Here is a 16,583-nt window from a genome sequence, read left to right as displayed (position 1 = left end):
TATGTGTATAGGCTAGAGAGATGCCCAGTGAAAGCTGGACTAACAAACCTAAATGTAAAAGCTATAGATACAAATTGGTGATCTGGGGACAGAACCCTTGAGAATGACTTCAGTCCATCAATGACCAGGACATGGATAATTTTTCTTCAAGGTAGCAAGTCAAGCTTTTCTCCGTATTTCAGTAACAGGAGGGACAAACTCTACCTGTCATTACCGTATCACCCAATTTGAGGACCAAAAAGTGGTTGGACAAGTATAATCCTTTAACTAATTGCCATAATTTTAATAATTGTCATCATTTAAGTAACTAAAAGACAAAAAGAAAAAAATAATGCAGGTAATACAGTTGTGATAGGTAATCTGCAGGATTCACTGTCCTCTGTATTTAAATTGAAATTTCTGCAGGGAAGACAGGGCAGGGGCTGTCTCATCCCACATATGGGCAATGCATGGGAAATTTGAACATGCACAAGTTAGACCACAAAGAACTACTATTATGCAGTCAACAAAAAAAATAACTTTCTAGGAAATACTTTACCATGGCATCTTAAAACATTTTAACAGTAATTTCTCTGGAGAAAGGCCTGACTTAACCACTAGTCTTCCCTATATTTAGTACCAGGTACTAAAGTGCAAGTACTTGTGTTAAGTAGCATCCTAGTGCAAATTTTTGTAATACTGAGTCTTTTATACCTGGAAGCCAGTACTGCTATAAATGACAAGTCACAGAAGACCAAATGGCTCTTTAACTGCGTGTATAGTGTACATACATATGCAAGAATGAGCCACCGTCCCCATAAGCCTTGTAGCTCCTAGACATACAAATCTGCAGTGTAGTTTCTAGACTATAACTGCAGGCAGTATGGAAATTGTACCATGAGAATATCTAGGAAAGCATATGTAAAATAAAGAGTGATTGCTGTATTAGAAAGCCCTCAGGTTGGAATCGAGCACAAGAGCTTTATAGGTTTCAGAAATAAAATACCTGAAACGGTACTAAAAGATACTAACTAAATGTTGTTTTTGCATAGGAAACAGACATTATTTATTAAACATTAGATTTAGAAACTTTTAAAGTAAGTGATAATCAAAGGCCTGTTATTGCTTTATGTCCCAAATAGGTTGGTTTTCTCAACCAGCTTGGTCTGGCTTATGAAAAAAAACAGAAAAAGCATTTCAATAGAGTAAGTTTGTTATCAAAGAAAACACCTCCGAAGAAAAAGATTTTTTGCTCCTTCTCACTTTTTCAGTGTGAATTTTCTTTAATATTCTACTTCAAAGTAATGCTAATGCCAGAGCAGTAATGGTGATTGAGGTCTAGTATGGGGTGTGAGGCGGGATTGCTTCCTGTTGCCTCCGTTGTAACCGTATTTCTGTGCCTCTATTCTTCACACTTTGGCTGCATGATCTGCTTGAATTCTAAGCTTTGGGGACATGATGGTTTTTCTACTATAGTTAGTATTTATCTAGCATAATGGGAACCTTTAAAGCCTTTTAGTGTTTTTGTAGCACTGATTATAAAGATATATTTCCATATCTGTACTCTGGTTCATCTGTAATTGTTTTTATGGCACTCTACACAAATGATTAATGTTAACTTCTTTTCAGGATTTTGGCACATCTGTTGCAGCACTGATAAAGTCAAAAAGCTAATGCTGTTTAGGCATCCCAGGGACCTAGAACACCTCCAAAACACTACCAAATAAATGCCCCGTCCAGCACCCAGGATGTCAGGGCAGGACTGGAAAATTACTCACTTGTGTGGCATACTTCTTTAAAACTAAGCCATAGGTTAACAAGAACTTGAAACGATCTATTCATGCAAATCCTCTTCTCTTTTGTCCCAACCACGTGAGTTTTAGCTCTATAAATTACTTGTTAGACTCTTTCGGTTTGGCAGCGTGTAGACCTTGAGAGAGCTGCCGGTTGCCAGTTAACGGCTTACCTGTGGTATTTTTGACTTCAGGAAGAGAAGCAATGTGGGACAGTCCTTTCCTCCTCAATCTTTTATTAGGTAGATCATGAATTATTAGTACATAAATTACCTTTAAGTACAATCATTTAGTTTTACTGGAAGCACTTAAAGACATCAGATATGGTGTGTGTTTTAAACATGACGCTGAAAGTAGGGCGAAAGTCTTAGATGCTTACTTCAGGGTCGGTTTCAGAGTCTCTTGCTTTGTAGTTTTCAATGATCTGCTTAATAAGCTTATGTTATGCGGTATAGAGTTGTACCTGAATCTGATTATACATGTCCTAGAGGGAAAGCTCCCAGAACACGATCAATCTATTCAGGGATCTAAAGTGTGATTTATATAATTTACAAGCTGTGTTTAATACAAACTATCATCACACTTACCTTTTTTTAGAACATCTTGAAGGTTCAAAGAGTTGTACAAATACTGATAATTAACTCTGGGATTTTCAAAGAGGTCCAAAAGTGAGCCACCTATCTACAGCTGAATTGCCTAGGTAACTCCTGAAGACCACTTTGAAAAATCCTATTCTTGACTATTTCAAGCACAGCTCTGCACCTGAGAGTAGAAAACACTTCCTTACTTGCCCTATCTGTTTTTCTCTGCAAGCCTTAGTATGAAAGATTCCAGCCGCTTAACGCCTTTATGTTATAAATAAGATTTTCAAAGGATGACTTGATCCCAATCTATAAGCACAAGCAATGCTTTGTGAAGTGTCTCTTCATAACATCGGATACTACAGGGTCCACTGGTAAATGTTGAAGTGTCAAGATGAAAATGAGAAACGTTTTTTAATAGTAAAGATGATTAATACTTACAATATTTTAATCTCAATTGTTAGAAATTCTCCACAATCAGCAATACTAGATATACTTATCCACAAGCTATGCTATATTTTGATCAAGAACAGATTCTTAAAACTACATGCATCTGTGTTATAAGCAGAGTTGATGACCACATTAGCCCTTTTTAGTTTTATGACTTCTGAATTTCTTTGTCTATGTTAAGCATCATTCATTTACATTTTTACTGCCTTCATATATATTCAATTTTGTCCTTTTTTTTTTTTTCTCCTCTGGCAAGTCTAGAGTCAACAACATGTTTGAAAAAGTTTTAGGTGATATATTCTATTTTTGTAACTGATTCTGATTGTGAGCCCAGAGAAAACAAATAAATCAAAATAGCGTTCCCAAAGTTATAATTTTTATCTTAGGAACCTTTGATTTATTATCTGAAACAGTAAGCACATGCTTAACAATGGAACATGGGTCCTTCACACAGGGTTTCATTTCACTCTCCTTTCAATTAGTTCACTTTTGATGTCTGATGGAGAATTGCCTGTTCAAAACATCCAGCCCAATAGTAAAGGTGCTGGGTGGGTATCACTGGTATATGCAATACAACTGCATCAGCGCATGAGTGTCCCAGGCACCATCTTATGACAGTGGGAAAAGGCAGAGACCTTCTCCAGCAGAAACCTTTCAAGAAGACCTATTCCATTCCTTGAACCAGGCCAATACCAGCTTTTCTGTATTCACCCTCTTTCTGCCTTCATTTTCTTGCTTACCTGGCACAAGTTTTTCCCATGCAAACTCTTCCCTGGACAATTATGTTTCAAGTAACCCATGTAAGTGAGAGAAATATTTAGAGAGAACACATAAGGGAAAAAAAAATATGTTTGGGCGCTATTTGTGAAGGAATCAGAAATTTGGGGGGAGGAAAAACAAAGAGACATGGTGTCAGAAACACAGTATTCAATTTTTATCTTCTTGCCTGTTGTAGGAAACAATGAGGTTATTGTAGGTTTTAGGAGCACACATACCCAATGCTTTTAACTTTGCTCTAATTGAAAAACATAACAAATAATCTTGAGCATTGCAAAGTGAAATTTTAAAATTAAGAACTTTAAGCAAGAAGGGTGAGTACAAGAGTGTGCTGTAAGTCTAAAGGCTGGGTAACTTTTTGGGGGGAAGTCTCTATGTCCCATATTCTGCTACAAGTTATACCCAGGACTGAGCATTGGATGGTGAGCTATGGAAATCAAAAGTTGTATGTAGACAGTAAGTGGAAACACTGTCCTGCACTTAAGGGTCTTTGTTGGAACAGTTTGGGACTATTTTATCATCCTTTAAAGACTTTCTGTTTCTGCTTCACAGCATTGGTCCTTCCAGAGTCAGAACAAATAACATCAAACCTCCAGATGGCATTGGAGGCTTTTCATCTCATATGAACAAATATAAACTTAAACCTGAATTTTACATAGGTATGTTGACTGCCCTACTCACAGGATGGGCCACTCCACACCCTCAGCATGTAATGGGGCTCTTATGTCGTAGCTCTGGTCACTTGGGGAGAATTAAGCAGCCCTGTGAATGTGGTTCTCTTTACAACAAAATGTTGTAGGAGACAGGAAGGTTTTTGCAGAATTCCCTAAAGTTTTCTCAACTTCAGGTGAGTTAATCCAAAAGTGTACTTCACAGCAAATGCCTTACACTTCATTTTTGCCTTTTTCACCTTTACTGGCCCAGAGGTCTAAGACGACTTATTTGGTTTGTTTCTACCCTCTGTCCAAACTTCCAAGACTCATTCACCTGTGACTGAAGGGGGCAGCAATTCCTGTAGATGAAACGGTCGTTACTCAGCTTCTGAACCACTTGGTTCCCAGCCCGCTTGCTCACATCTGTAGTCTCAGTGTCAGCGGGCAGACTGCTGTATCATTTCTTTCTGCATAACGGAAAATGTCATCCACTTCACTTTCAGTGCTCCTGTCTGCTGGTTAACAGCAGAAAAGCCCTTGTGACTAATGCAATGATTGTTTATCAGCAATTTTCCCTTGCTGACTGTTCCAAACCTGGAACCGTTAGGTTTTGCTATATCGCATCCAGCTTAATTAGTGGTTATCATGTATAATGACTAATTAAATAAATAAATGCAACAATAACAGAGTAGCACAACAGCATGGTAATAGTGACCTGCTATGCTTAAATTTTCAGCCCTGTTTTTCCCTGAAAGATTCTGGGTAGCATAACCCATATACAACCCTGTATTAAATTGTCTTGTAGGCCTCACAACAGAAATTACTTGAAATATTGTAGGTCCAACTCTGCTCTCACATAACATCTATGTTCCAAAAAATCAGAAATTTGTTCAGACTGAATAGGTGACTTTTGCTGCAAAATAATAAACTCTCTTTACATTACTGACCCATTATACACGCATTTTACAATCTGAAGGAGCAATGTTTGCTAAAGAGAAACATAAATAAATTCTTATTTTGGCAGTTTTATTCCAAATTATGTTGCAAGATAGCAGATGAGCAATTTTATTCATTGACAAATGGATTTGATCGGACTAGTGCAATGGTTCATTAACCTCATGATAAGTTTGGGCTATCTCAGAAGTGTTCTTGCTGTGAATTTAGATTTGATGATGGCTCACACATCAAGGAAACAAATTGCCTTGTCTTTTAAAGGAAAAAAGGGGGGGGTTTAAAGAAGTTAATTGATGTCTTTTAAATCCTATAACTAATAAAGCATTTTTTCTTCTATATATTGCTTTCTAATTTGTATGAGACACATTAGACAGACAAAATGCCAAAAGCACAGATTACTTTAGTTCTGTTGTTACCAATTAGAGGGAGTCAAAGAACTCTGATTACAATTATCAGATTTTAATGAGCAATTGTCTGTCAAGATTTTTTCACAACTCTAAGGGTGCATGCACAATTTGTATGCAGCATACAGGTACCCTTGTATAGTGAGTTTCTCTTTAGATAATCAGAACTTGATTTTTAAGTAATAGTTTTCACTGGGCATTTCGAATAACTGGGTTTTGATCTCTTGGAAGAGCTACTACTTCTATTGTTTAATCTAATAAAGTGTGGACTAACAAAAGATAAAACCACAGTAAGTCAGGAAAAGCAAAAATCAAATTTACAAATCTGCTGATATAAGCTTACATTGAATCAATGCACTAAATGGAATTGGGCTGATTTACACTAGCCAAAGATTCCCAAGTCTACCTGAGTCTTTTTTGTCAATATCTGCATCATCTTTAAAGGCAAATTAATAGAGATGCTGGGTTTAAAACCTTAAAGTTCATGTTACAATAGAGGTCTTATCTATTATATTTATTTTTACTTAGAGTAAAAAATACACTGGGAAGTGAAGAAATGCTAGCTTTAATGTTTCTAGATTAGCCTACAAATAAATGTCCACTTCAACCTCCAGATGAGTCAAGATGGATCTCTTCTGTAATGGTGACCTTGTGCTACCTACTTCATCAGATCCTGTTTTTTGAAAGTACCTCTCCTTGAAACACTCTAAATGATGGATGCTAATCAAGAAATTAATTATGATTGTGTACTGAACAGGCTGTAGTTTAAGACCCACGCTTTATTTGATGAAGAAATTGCAAGATATGCAGAGAATGAAGTTTGAAGGCCTTTGTGACAGGGAAAGTTACATATGAAGAAGGAAGAGTAGGCAACGGATGGTATTTTCACTGCTTATTCTGGGTAATTGATGTAAATACCCTGAATCTCCATTTGGTAGCATCCTACTTCTGTCTGGTTTCTGTATAGGAAATCCAGGCTTCAAGGATTGCCAAGTAAATTAGGGAGCTAATTGCTGTTCAGCATGAGTGCTCTAAATCTTTCTCTCAAGCACATAACTCACTTAGACTCTTAAGAAAAAGAGAAACATGCTCAGTATGTGTGTGAATTTCTGTGTTTTTCTATGTCTCCCTCTCCCCCACCCACCCCGGCTGCTTTTTTAATTGTCTGGCCCATTTCGGCCAAAATGTACAGATGGGATAGTGGTCTCCAGGTTATGAAGGCCTGACATATCTTGTGAAAATCAGAGACTGAGGAAAGAGCACCTACTGATGAGAGGAAGACACCGATATGAGTTCTCATTAGATGCTAGAAAATCCACGTAGGAAAGTGAAAAACAGATTATGAAAGCCCCAACCACAGAACAGTCTTTAAGCAAAGTTTATGAGGTACTAGAATATCCATCCATGAGCTGTATTTGTAATGCAGGTTTCAAAAATTTAGCCACAAACTTTGTGTGTTCTATTGGTTTTGTTGTTTTGGGTTTTTTTTTCCTGATATTGAAGCATGATTTTTTTTTTCCATAATTGAAACATTACAATTCAGTCTATTAAGATCTGATCGTATGCTTTATTTTTTGCTTGCATTATACAGAATAAGGATTGGTAAAAAAAAAAAAAGCAATCAGCTCTCCTTTTTTTCTTCCTTTGAAAGCAACTCTTCACTGTCTTCCTAGACAACATTTTATTAAGTATTAATATTTATGGTTTAATATTTAGCAAGGCTGAAAGGCTTACCTGTTTTTTACCAATAACCACTATTTTATTCCTGGTCTAATGTATTCTTTAGAAATGTATGATGGCTCACTCCTGCCACCTTCCTTGGTGATAAACTAGATAAAGCTTCACATGAATCCTGCTTTTATGGCCTATTCTTGTCTTCTGTTTCTAAGTGATATAGTGCAGAATGAGGGTCTTATTCTGTCATTGTCATTTTTACTGAGGAGGGTGTTATGCCATTAAATGCCTCGATTAAAATAGATATGGCTACTTCAGAAATAAGGCGCTACTTGATTTGAGTTAATGGAAACACTGGTTCCAAAATGTCACCTTGCTACGAGGGCTGAAGTTGAAAACAAGGGAGCTATGGATAATAAATAGGTACAGATGTCAAATTCTGTCACTATTCAGTTAAAAATCTACCAGATCATAGCAGGAAACTTCATTGGAAATGCTAGCAGTGCTGGTAGGCCTTGAAAGAGTGATTCTGACGTGTCCTTACATATGGCATGTTCTGTTTTGTTTTCTGCTTTCTGTTTGCTTCCCATCGACATGTCTGGTTTAGACAGTTCATAACCCAGCTACACATGGACACACCAGATTCACCATCCCCTAGAGAATTCTTTTAGGCTGTGCTTGAATTTTTACTTGCATGACTGCAGTTGCAAGTTGAAGATAATCCAGTCTGGCTAAAGAGAAGTTTCAGCCCATCTGTAATAGAATATATATACATATACATAAGCCTGACTGAGGAGTTTTGAAGTAATAATGTGAAAAAAAGCATCTTCTTGTGGCTTTGTCAATCCATTGCAAATAAACACCTAAATTTTTTTCTCAGTTGTATAGTGAACTGAGATAAAACAAACTGGTTTTACAGCTCTGTGTGGGTTCCTTAGGCTTTGAGTGTGAATACACAGGATTTGCACTGGACACATTTCAACATGTCATTGGTGGGGTCTTGGTCTTACTATTCTTGATGAATGTACAGAGCTAATGATAAACGAAAACAACACTTTGCTGCTGTCGTTGGTCAGCAGTTATTATCAGTCCTTAGAAAGACAGAGGACACAGCATCTTTGAATAGTAGCAATTGCTGGTTGATGACAACTTTAGAGTGTCACAGTTAATACAGTCCTTTATGTTTGGATTCATGTCTATGGACACACGTTATTTCTGTGTCACCTATTCAGATGGGACTCATCTGCCCTGTTTCAGCTGTGCAAGGATGACATGACTGTCCCAACTGCTTTAAACATCTACTTTAGGATTAGATGGACTGTTCTGTGAAGGTGCTTACCTTTTCCACTACTTACATGAGACCTAAAATTTGTGTTTTCACTTTAGATGGCTAAAATTAGGTAATGAGTCCTCCTTTCCCTGTAGATAACCTACCTATGCATTAGCACATGTGAATGCATGAATGAATATCTACTTTACATAGTTTCACTTCTTTTCAAGTTTTGGAATGTGAAGAAGTTATAAAAAAATGAAAGAATATAATTTTCTTGTTCATTCCTGAACAAAGTACTGACACATTAATGCAGGATTTTTCAAGAGCTGCATTTTTAAAAGCAAAATGCTTATATCACTTAAATTCCATTTCTAAATTTCCAAAATCTTGCTGAATTTTATGATAGAAGAAAAATACCGTGTTTTCTTATCACCAGCTAATGTTAATACCTCCCTCATCTCCCCCATGACTGATGGACTGCACACATTCCAACGCTCTAAACTCTGACAGTGCAATATCATGACAGCACAGGATTCCTTGAGCGCTATGCATCAGATTAATTTAAACCGTGCTTTTGCTTTTATTATTATTTTGCAAGCTACTGAAGCTGTGTATCCGACTTAGGTCCCAAATACCTCAGATAGTTGTACAGATCCCACAGCCTGGCAACGTTTATCGTTACGCTGTTTTGAAGAAGGGCAATCTTGTATTATCCCCTCTTCACAGACATAAAAGTGGGGCTCTGAGGGCTTATTTAAAACAACTGCCTTAGCAAAACTACCTAACTTCATAGCTCCCAAAGAGAGAAAAGGTCCTGTAGATGATGATGCAGTAGCTTTTCTTCCTTAGGCAGAGGCAACCATTATGAATATCCCCTCTGAGAGAATGATGCCCTGTTTCTCAAACAATTTAGTTATCTGAATGCCACTAATCAAGGGTGCACATAAGGTGCTTTGATGAACTGGACCTAAACAATTCGTTTATGATCGTTCCAACAACCTGTGCTTAAAAACATGTTTTCACATTAGTGTCACTGGCCATATAGTTGGCTATATTTCTTTTCAAGCTGAGAATTAGAACTATTATTTTCTTCCTGTTGGTTAAAAGGGTTCTATTCAGGTTTTTTTTGTCATATTAATGGGACAGATTTTTAGGAATGAAAGGTCAACTGTTTGAATTGTCACTCAACTGAATTTGTCATTCTTTAAATCTGTCAAAATCCAGTGTTCTACTTTGAAGAAATATTATGTCTAATTATAAAAGTCCAAGGTAATAATCTTTGAAAAAAAAAAAAAAATCCCTCATGTTCTGAAGAAGTACTTCAAACTTTCTGAGTAGTTCTTTGTTTTTTTCAAAGAGTTGGTTTTATTAATATAATGAGGAGATATTCTTGAATGGGGTTATGTCCAATGGCATCCTGCAAGGATTCATGCTAGGCTGATATAAATTTTTTGTTGACACAAAGGTGACTGAATTAGTAAATTAGGAAAAGTCACATTATGCCTGAATAATTGTCTCTGTGATGTAGTTAAATGGATGCAACAGGCCAGGACATGCTTTAATAAAGCCAAAAGAAATATAATTGACATGCAAAATAGGAATGAAGGTCAGACCTAAAGAAGTGAGTCTGCAGATCACACAGCAAAACACTGGCAGGATGGATTTGTTCACTTTGGTACTGGCAGCTCAGCTTTGATTACGGAAATAGTAACTTTTCTCTGACCGAAGTCAAAACAGCATGCACTGTTGCCTGCCTGAACCTGCCTGTGCAGGCATCCCTGACCTTCTGGCACCTGCCTGTAGCCTCACACCATGCTAAAGGAGTGAAAAAGCAGGAGTCGAGCATCTCCTTTCGGAGGCAGAGAAAGGGCAAAACCCCCCAGTCACCAACTCCAGTAATATGCCTCTGAGAGCAGGAGAGCAAAACCAGATATGCAAAATTAACAAGGTCTTCAAACTTTGGTCCCTTCTTTATCTGTAAGTGACACATAAGGAAGATAACTTTCTTGCTATTCTTCTTTGATAAGCATATTAATAACCTCGGATTACCCAAACTGAGGTGGATATCACACAACCAATAGGTAGATATTTCACACGGTTTCGAGGCAGACATATATATGCCTCCGCGTACACCTCCGACAGATTATAGCTTAAGCCTTTCAAGCAAGCTTACTTTGCTAATATTTAAGACAGGTACAGTGATAAATAGCTTCATGAATACAGAGAAATCTGTGGAAGCTATGAAGCTGCTGTCGGTAGAGGTAGATTGAGTAATAACTCTGTTCTGGGAAACAAGAGAAGGAAAGTGAGTGGTGATTTATTAACTCCAATGAACATATACTGTTTAACAAGTATAGCAAATGGAAGTGAATAATACATGAAAACTGCTAGGCCTTAAATTTAGTGCATAGAAAACTGCAGATTAATTCCATAGTAGTGGAATAGTAAGTGAAGAAGCTAAAGAGTGACAGGTTATAATGGGCGGTGAAGATAGAAATGAACCTGATTACGAATATCTACATGTCACAGAGCCTTGGGCACAAGGAAAACTAGATTGACACTTGAAAACTGGGTAAAACTTTTCTGTGTAGCTAAGGGGCCTGTTATGTGTTACACTCATAGCATGTGGTGCTTAACTTATGGCTTTGTTCCACACTGAAAATGAGTCATAAGTGCTGCTTCAAGCTGTTTTGATTCTGATGACAACTCCGAAAATATAAAGCAACCAGGAGCTCCCTACAGCAAGCTGTTTCCTGTCCAAATAACATGTCAACCTATCTAACTTCCAGGTTTTCTGGCCTGACAGACTTTTGTGGATTTTCTCAGGCCCTAACACCAAAATCTCACTTTTGAGGCTAACTTCAAAAATCTCAGCACTTCCAGAACTCAAGCTGTGCAAGGGACGTTAAGAAGAGCAAAATAAATGAGCGGTGATCTATGAAACTCTCCGGAAGATTCTGAGCTCTTGAGATCCAACATCACTGATGAGTTTAATTTACACTTTTTTTTTCTCTACTGTATCTGCCCGCCCGAACCCTTTCATAAACAAGAAAGAGTAGCCTGGGTGGAAATGTTTGACTCTTCAAGTCTCAGAGAAGTGTGTGTATCACACTGAGAATCCCTGCAGGGTTTCCTCTGCTGTTCAAGTCTGGTTCCCCATTGAATATGGCTTTAATCAGTCATTAAACACAATTCATTCACAGATTCATTGTGTCTGAAGCGAGCAGGGACTACTGGATCATTTGGTCTGACATCTTTATAATGTATGTCGTTAAACTTCACCAATTTACTTAGCTACTGAGCCTAGTAAGTTGAATTTGTTTAAATTATACCATCTGAAAAGGTAGTTGGAAGATCTGGATGCAGAGATGTTAAGAAGTAGCAATACACTCCACTGGTTAATTGTTGGCACTGTGTTCTGGATTTCCTATGCTAATGCTACCCAGCATTTTCTTTCCTGATCATATAGAAATGCTGTCATCAAACCACTTGCCTTTCCCATAGCTCCTGAGATAAAAACCAAGTCTCCTTTTCCAGAGCTTCCTCTAGGATTCTGCAGTGGCTTTAGTAGCTTAATTTGTCAGTGCCAGCATGCAGAACACAGCACAGTATTCCCAAATGTGATGATGATACCCCATTAAAAATACTTTGTTACGTTCCCACACTTTATCTGTTCTTATGTATGTTATTTATAGTTTCACATGTGTTGTCACAGAGGCATGAATTTACACCATTGTGGCAAAGATTTAATCCCAGTTCCATCTTGATTGGAATTAACCATAATTCTATCGATTCTAGCCATTGTTATACTTTCTGTTATATTGTTTAGGATTGATAGGTTAGTTCCTTAAACAATTAGCATTTTTCAAGTCATCTGGAATTTTTATAGTATTCTAGTAATTGTTTAAAACTTACACCAGTGGGTCAGAGATCGCATCAGATAAAACTTGGGTATGAGCCTGTACATTTTAAGATATTTCCCCCCCTAGTGAATGGTGTTTCATATCTTCCCTGGTCATTAATGGGCTGAGAGGTACTCAGAAAGGAAAATGGATATATGTAAGAAGCACTACTGATTTCTTTACAGTGTTATTAACAGTTTTTCTGCATCCAACTAGTAATTGGCCCAAATCAATTCTGGTTTTTACTTCTGTTTGGTATGTGCCTTTGTTACTTGTTGCAGAAAAAAACCCAACAACTTATTTTTGTTATGTTTTCCATGCTCAAAATCTTAAAATTATAAAACAAGACTTTTTTAAAAAGTTTAAATGTGCTATATATTCATAACATGCCATTTGTTATTGCCAGTGGTATTAATCTGACCTAGCTACATTTGTCCAAAATTGTGCTATTCAAAACAAAGGTAGTCATTCAAGGCTTCCTTATTAATTAATGGAGAGTAATAGACAACTCTGTAGAAAGAAATTAATTAGAGCTGTGGGAAGACCTGTATATTTCTTAAACAATCATTCACCAAACATAACCTGGGATTTTTGGGTTTGGACTCAAAAATTATAGTATCTTCCCAAACCGTCTCCTAAAGTCAAGCTCTATTGTGATTTATACGTGTATATAAATGTACCCCTTCCCCAGCACTTTACAGACACTTAAAACATGATCCTGGAAGCTTTACTGAGGACTAGTTTTCCTCAGTGGAGCTCAGGGTATGAAAATGGGAACACACAAGGCTTCTGCAGGCAGGACACTGCTTTGGATTTGAAGTTTTCACCAGAAAAGACTTTTTTCCAGCTTTTCTGATGGCAACAAAAAGATTGAAAATATAAATCACTTGTAAACAGATCCCAAGATTTCTCTGGTCTAAGAAAAAACCAGCATATGCTAGAACCACAGAGGAAGTTTCAATCTTTTTATCTAAGTTTAAACAAGTTCAAGAAAGGCTTCGGAAGGAGGTGTCTGGACTTTTGCTTACTCCAGCCAAACGACCCCTCTGGCTACTTATGTATATTCTCCTTTCTCAGCCTTCCTTTTCTCATTTCTCTCCTCTTTTAATAGAAAAGCTTTTAAAAAGTCCTTTACAGGCCTCTGTCTACATAGGCGCTGGACTGGTTGAATGGTTTCTAATCCTATAATTTTATGCATGCAGAGTGCCTCATGCGATGGAACTTTTACTGCTTTGTAAGTGGTTCCATTTTAACTCTCTTACTCCTCCAGTTTAAGGTTACACTGTACTTGAAAACACCTTCTTAATTAGACTTCAATAGCAACTTCATAGTTTTTTGTTCCTCTTTCAAGTGTTTGAAATGAGTGCATAACTACTCCCCGAGGTTATCTCTATTCACCTAGTACAGAACTGCTTGTCTTCATTTCGGGGTAGAGTTTTGAAGGAGATGGCAGCTTTTAGCAGCCGTTGCTCACGCTGAATCGGTCGAGTACAAGGACTTAGGTGAGAGTTAAGTGGTGCCAGAGGACTTGGGCCAGGTCACTGCTTCCAAATGAGTTGTTCTCACACGACTAGTCCCATTGCCTACCAAAGGGAAAGATGCCCAATTTGAGGAGTGCCAGTTGAAATCCTGACGGGTGATAGAGCTGTCTGCTATACTTGTTAGCATCAAATGTACATTTTAATGCGGGCTTTTTCTTTGTGAATAACTGCCCCACTTCACGCAATTTGAGGATGATTATTTCAAGTGGGTTAGACTGTACTTGCTCGTACCGCTTCTACACACTGTCATGGGACAGGAAAGAAGCAAAGTTAAACACCCAAGGTCAAGATGCCAAACTTGAAATATAAAACAGCAGAACTTTCATAAGGGAAGGAATGCATTTTACTGTCCAATTAACCTAATAAACTAACAGTGTAGGAGTAAACGCAAGTATATGCTTACAGCATTATGCTCGTGGGATGAAGACGTTGACTGCTGCTGTTTTTAAACAAGGCCAAACCTTGTAATCCATAATCAAATGTTCCTTTAAAGTGATTAGGATCTCCTGAAACTTAGTCTATTTTGTCTACACTAAGTTCATGGCCCCTGAAAGAAAATATCCTCCTCACCTAGCTCAGATTCCTCACTGGGGGTCACCTTTATCATTATATTTATCATTAAATATGTTTGCATTTTTTCATTCTAGCACTCCAAGGCCCAAAAAGAGGTCATTGTACTTGACTTTCTGTGAGCCCAGAAGAGCTTGTGATCTAAATAGGCAAATTATATATCCATTTCGAGTGACTATCTTGACCTTTCTCAGATTGCCAACTTCCCAGACACCTTTGTGGCAATGACTCTCCTGCTGGGCTAATTACCTCTAATTGTGCTGTTCCTGTTATCTTGACAGGCTCAATTTTTGCCATAAAATGGCCTGATATGGACATGAGTGAGGTAAGATATCTTGTTCCCAGACTGCTCTCGCTTCCTTGCTAGGACAATTGTTCTATAAGTAACTTTGGTAATAATTCTGTAAGGGCAGTTTAGTCAGCACAGTTTGGATACCTTAAAAGAAACCGACACCCGTTTAATAGCAAATGGAATCAATTGGACCTTCAAATGTCAATAGAGTTTTCCAAGTATGTCATAGAGTTTACATAACAAATCTACCCCATTTCAGTTGTAAGAAATGTGAAGAGCTTCTTTACAGAGAACAGTGTTTCTCATGTTTTGTTCTTTCACAACAGGTAAGAAAAGAATTAGAAATCTCTCATCCAGGCTACATCAAGACCAACTCTATTCAACATATGTGTTCTGGATAAGATTGCAAATAGCAGTGGAGGTGGTTGGTCACCTGTGTTATTCAAGGCATTCAGGATAATAGGGAACTACAGAATAACTAGGGATAAATGACAAATGAAAATGAAATTCAGTGTTGATAAATGCAAAGAAATGCACTTGAGAGAAAAGAGTCAACTTTACATATACCATGATCAACCGACTTGCACTGTCAGAAATTCAATCCTGAGCTTGTAATTAATACTTAGCTGAAAACATCTGATCAGTGTTTAGGAGTGGTTAAAAAACAAAGTGAATTTTGGCAATTATTAGAAAAAACATAGAAGACAATGAAGAAAATTTTGCTATTCTTTATTAAACTATCTTGTGTCTATACCTTGAATAGTACAGTTATGGCTCTCTTTTTCAGATGAGATATACTACAAGTAAAATGGGTAGAGAGAAAATAGACAAAGTGTCATCAAAGATGTGGTATGGTTTCTGTGTGAGGAGCAGCTAAATGCACTGGGATCCTTTAGTATGCAAAAAAGATGACTGAATGTGGTATGATAGAAATCTCCATAACCTTTAGTGTCATGGGATTGATTGTTAACTGTAAATAGGGATTGACTGTTAGCTGTCTCCTCCAGAGCAAGAACTAGAAGACACTCAGTGACACTATGAAGTATAAAACAGAAACAGAACCTTCTTTATACAGAGTATGTAAAGTTTTTGAGCACATCTCTGAACTCCATGCTTCTGGATGCTGCAGGTGTTAAAAGAGTATGCACAGGATCAAATACTAACTTCACAAACCCATAGAAGGAAAATCCAGTAAAGTCTGTTAAAAACACCCTCTTTTCCCTAGAAGTACCTGAACTGCAGTTTCCATGGAGGTATCACCGCATCCTGGCATGTGCTTATATTCTTCCCTAAACATTTGCTGTGAGATGGTCTCAGAGACAGGATTCACAGGGCTATATGGTCCTGCCTTTCTCTGTGGCTATTCTTATGTGCTCACACTTGTGTTTTAGTCCCGGCTAATATAATTGTTCCACCAGCATAGTCAGATTTTGAAAGTGCTGCTCCTGTAAGGAAAAAAAAAGATAATATTGCCTTGATCTGTCTGTCCATCTCCTTCCATGCTGTATATCACCTCTGTCACAAGGCTCATAACCTTCAGGAGATGGGTGATTATTTGTGCTCGGCTGTGTGTTAAATTGGATGATTCCAACGCCAGCTATCTTCTCCCTCCTGATCGCTAGACAGAAATAGCTATGCCCTCTGTTTCAGTGTACCTAAGGAGTAAACACATATCCATCCTGGATTTTTGCTGGGAATGTTTGTACCCCTGGTGTTAGCCTGCCCAGAACAGCTTTGTAG

This window comes from Haliaeetus leucocephalus, unplaced genomic scaffold (assembly GCF_000737465.1).
Source record: "Haliaeetus leucocephalus isolate CR32 unplaced genomic scaffold, Haliaeetus_leucocephalus-4.0 Scaffold751, whole genome shotgun sequence".
In the NCBI taxonomy this organism is placed as follows: Eukaryota; Metazoa; Chordata; class Aves; order Accipitriformes; family Accipitridae; genus Haliaeetus; species Haliaeetus leucocephalus.
Note: the sequence above shows the minus strand (reverse complement) of the source record.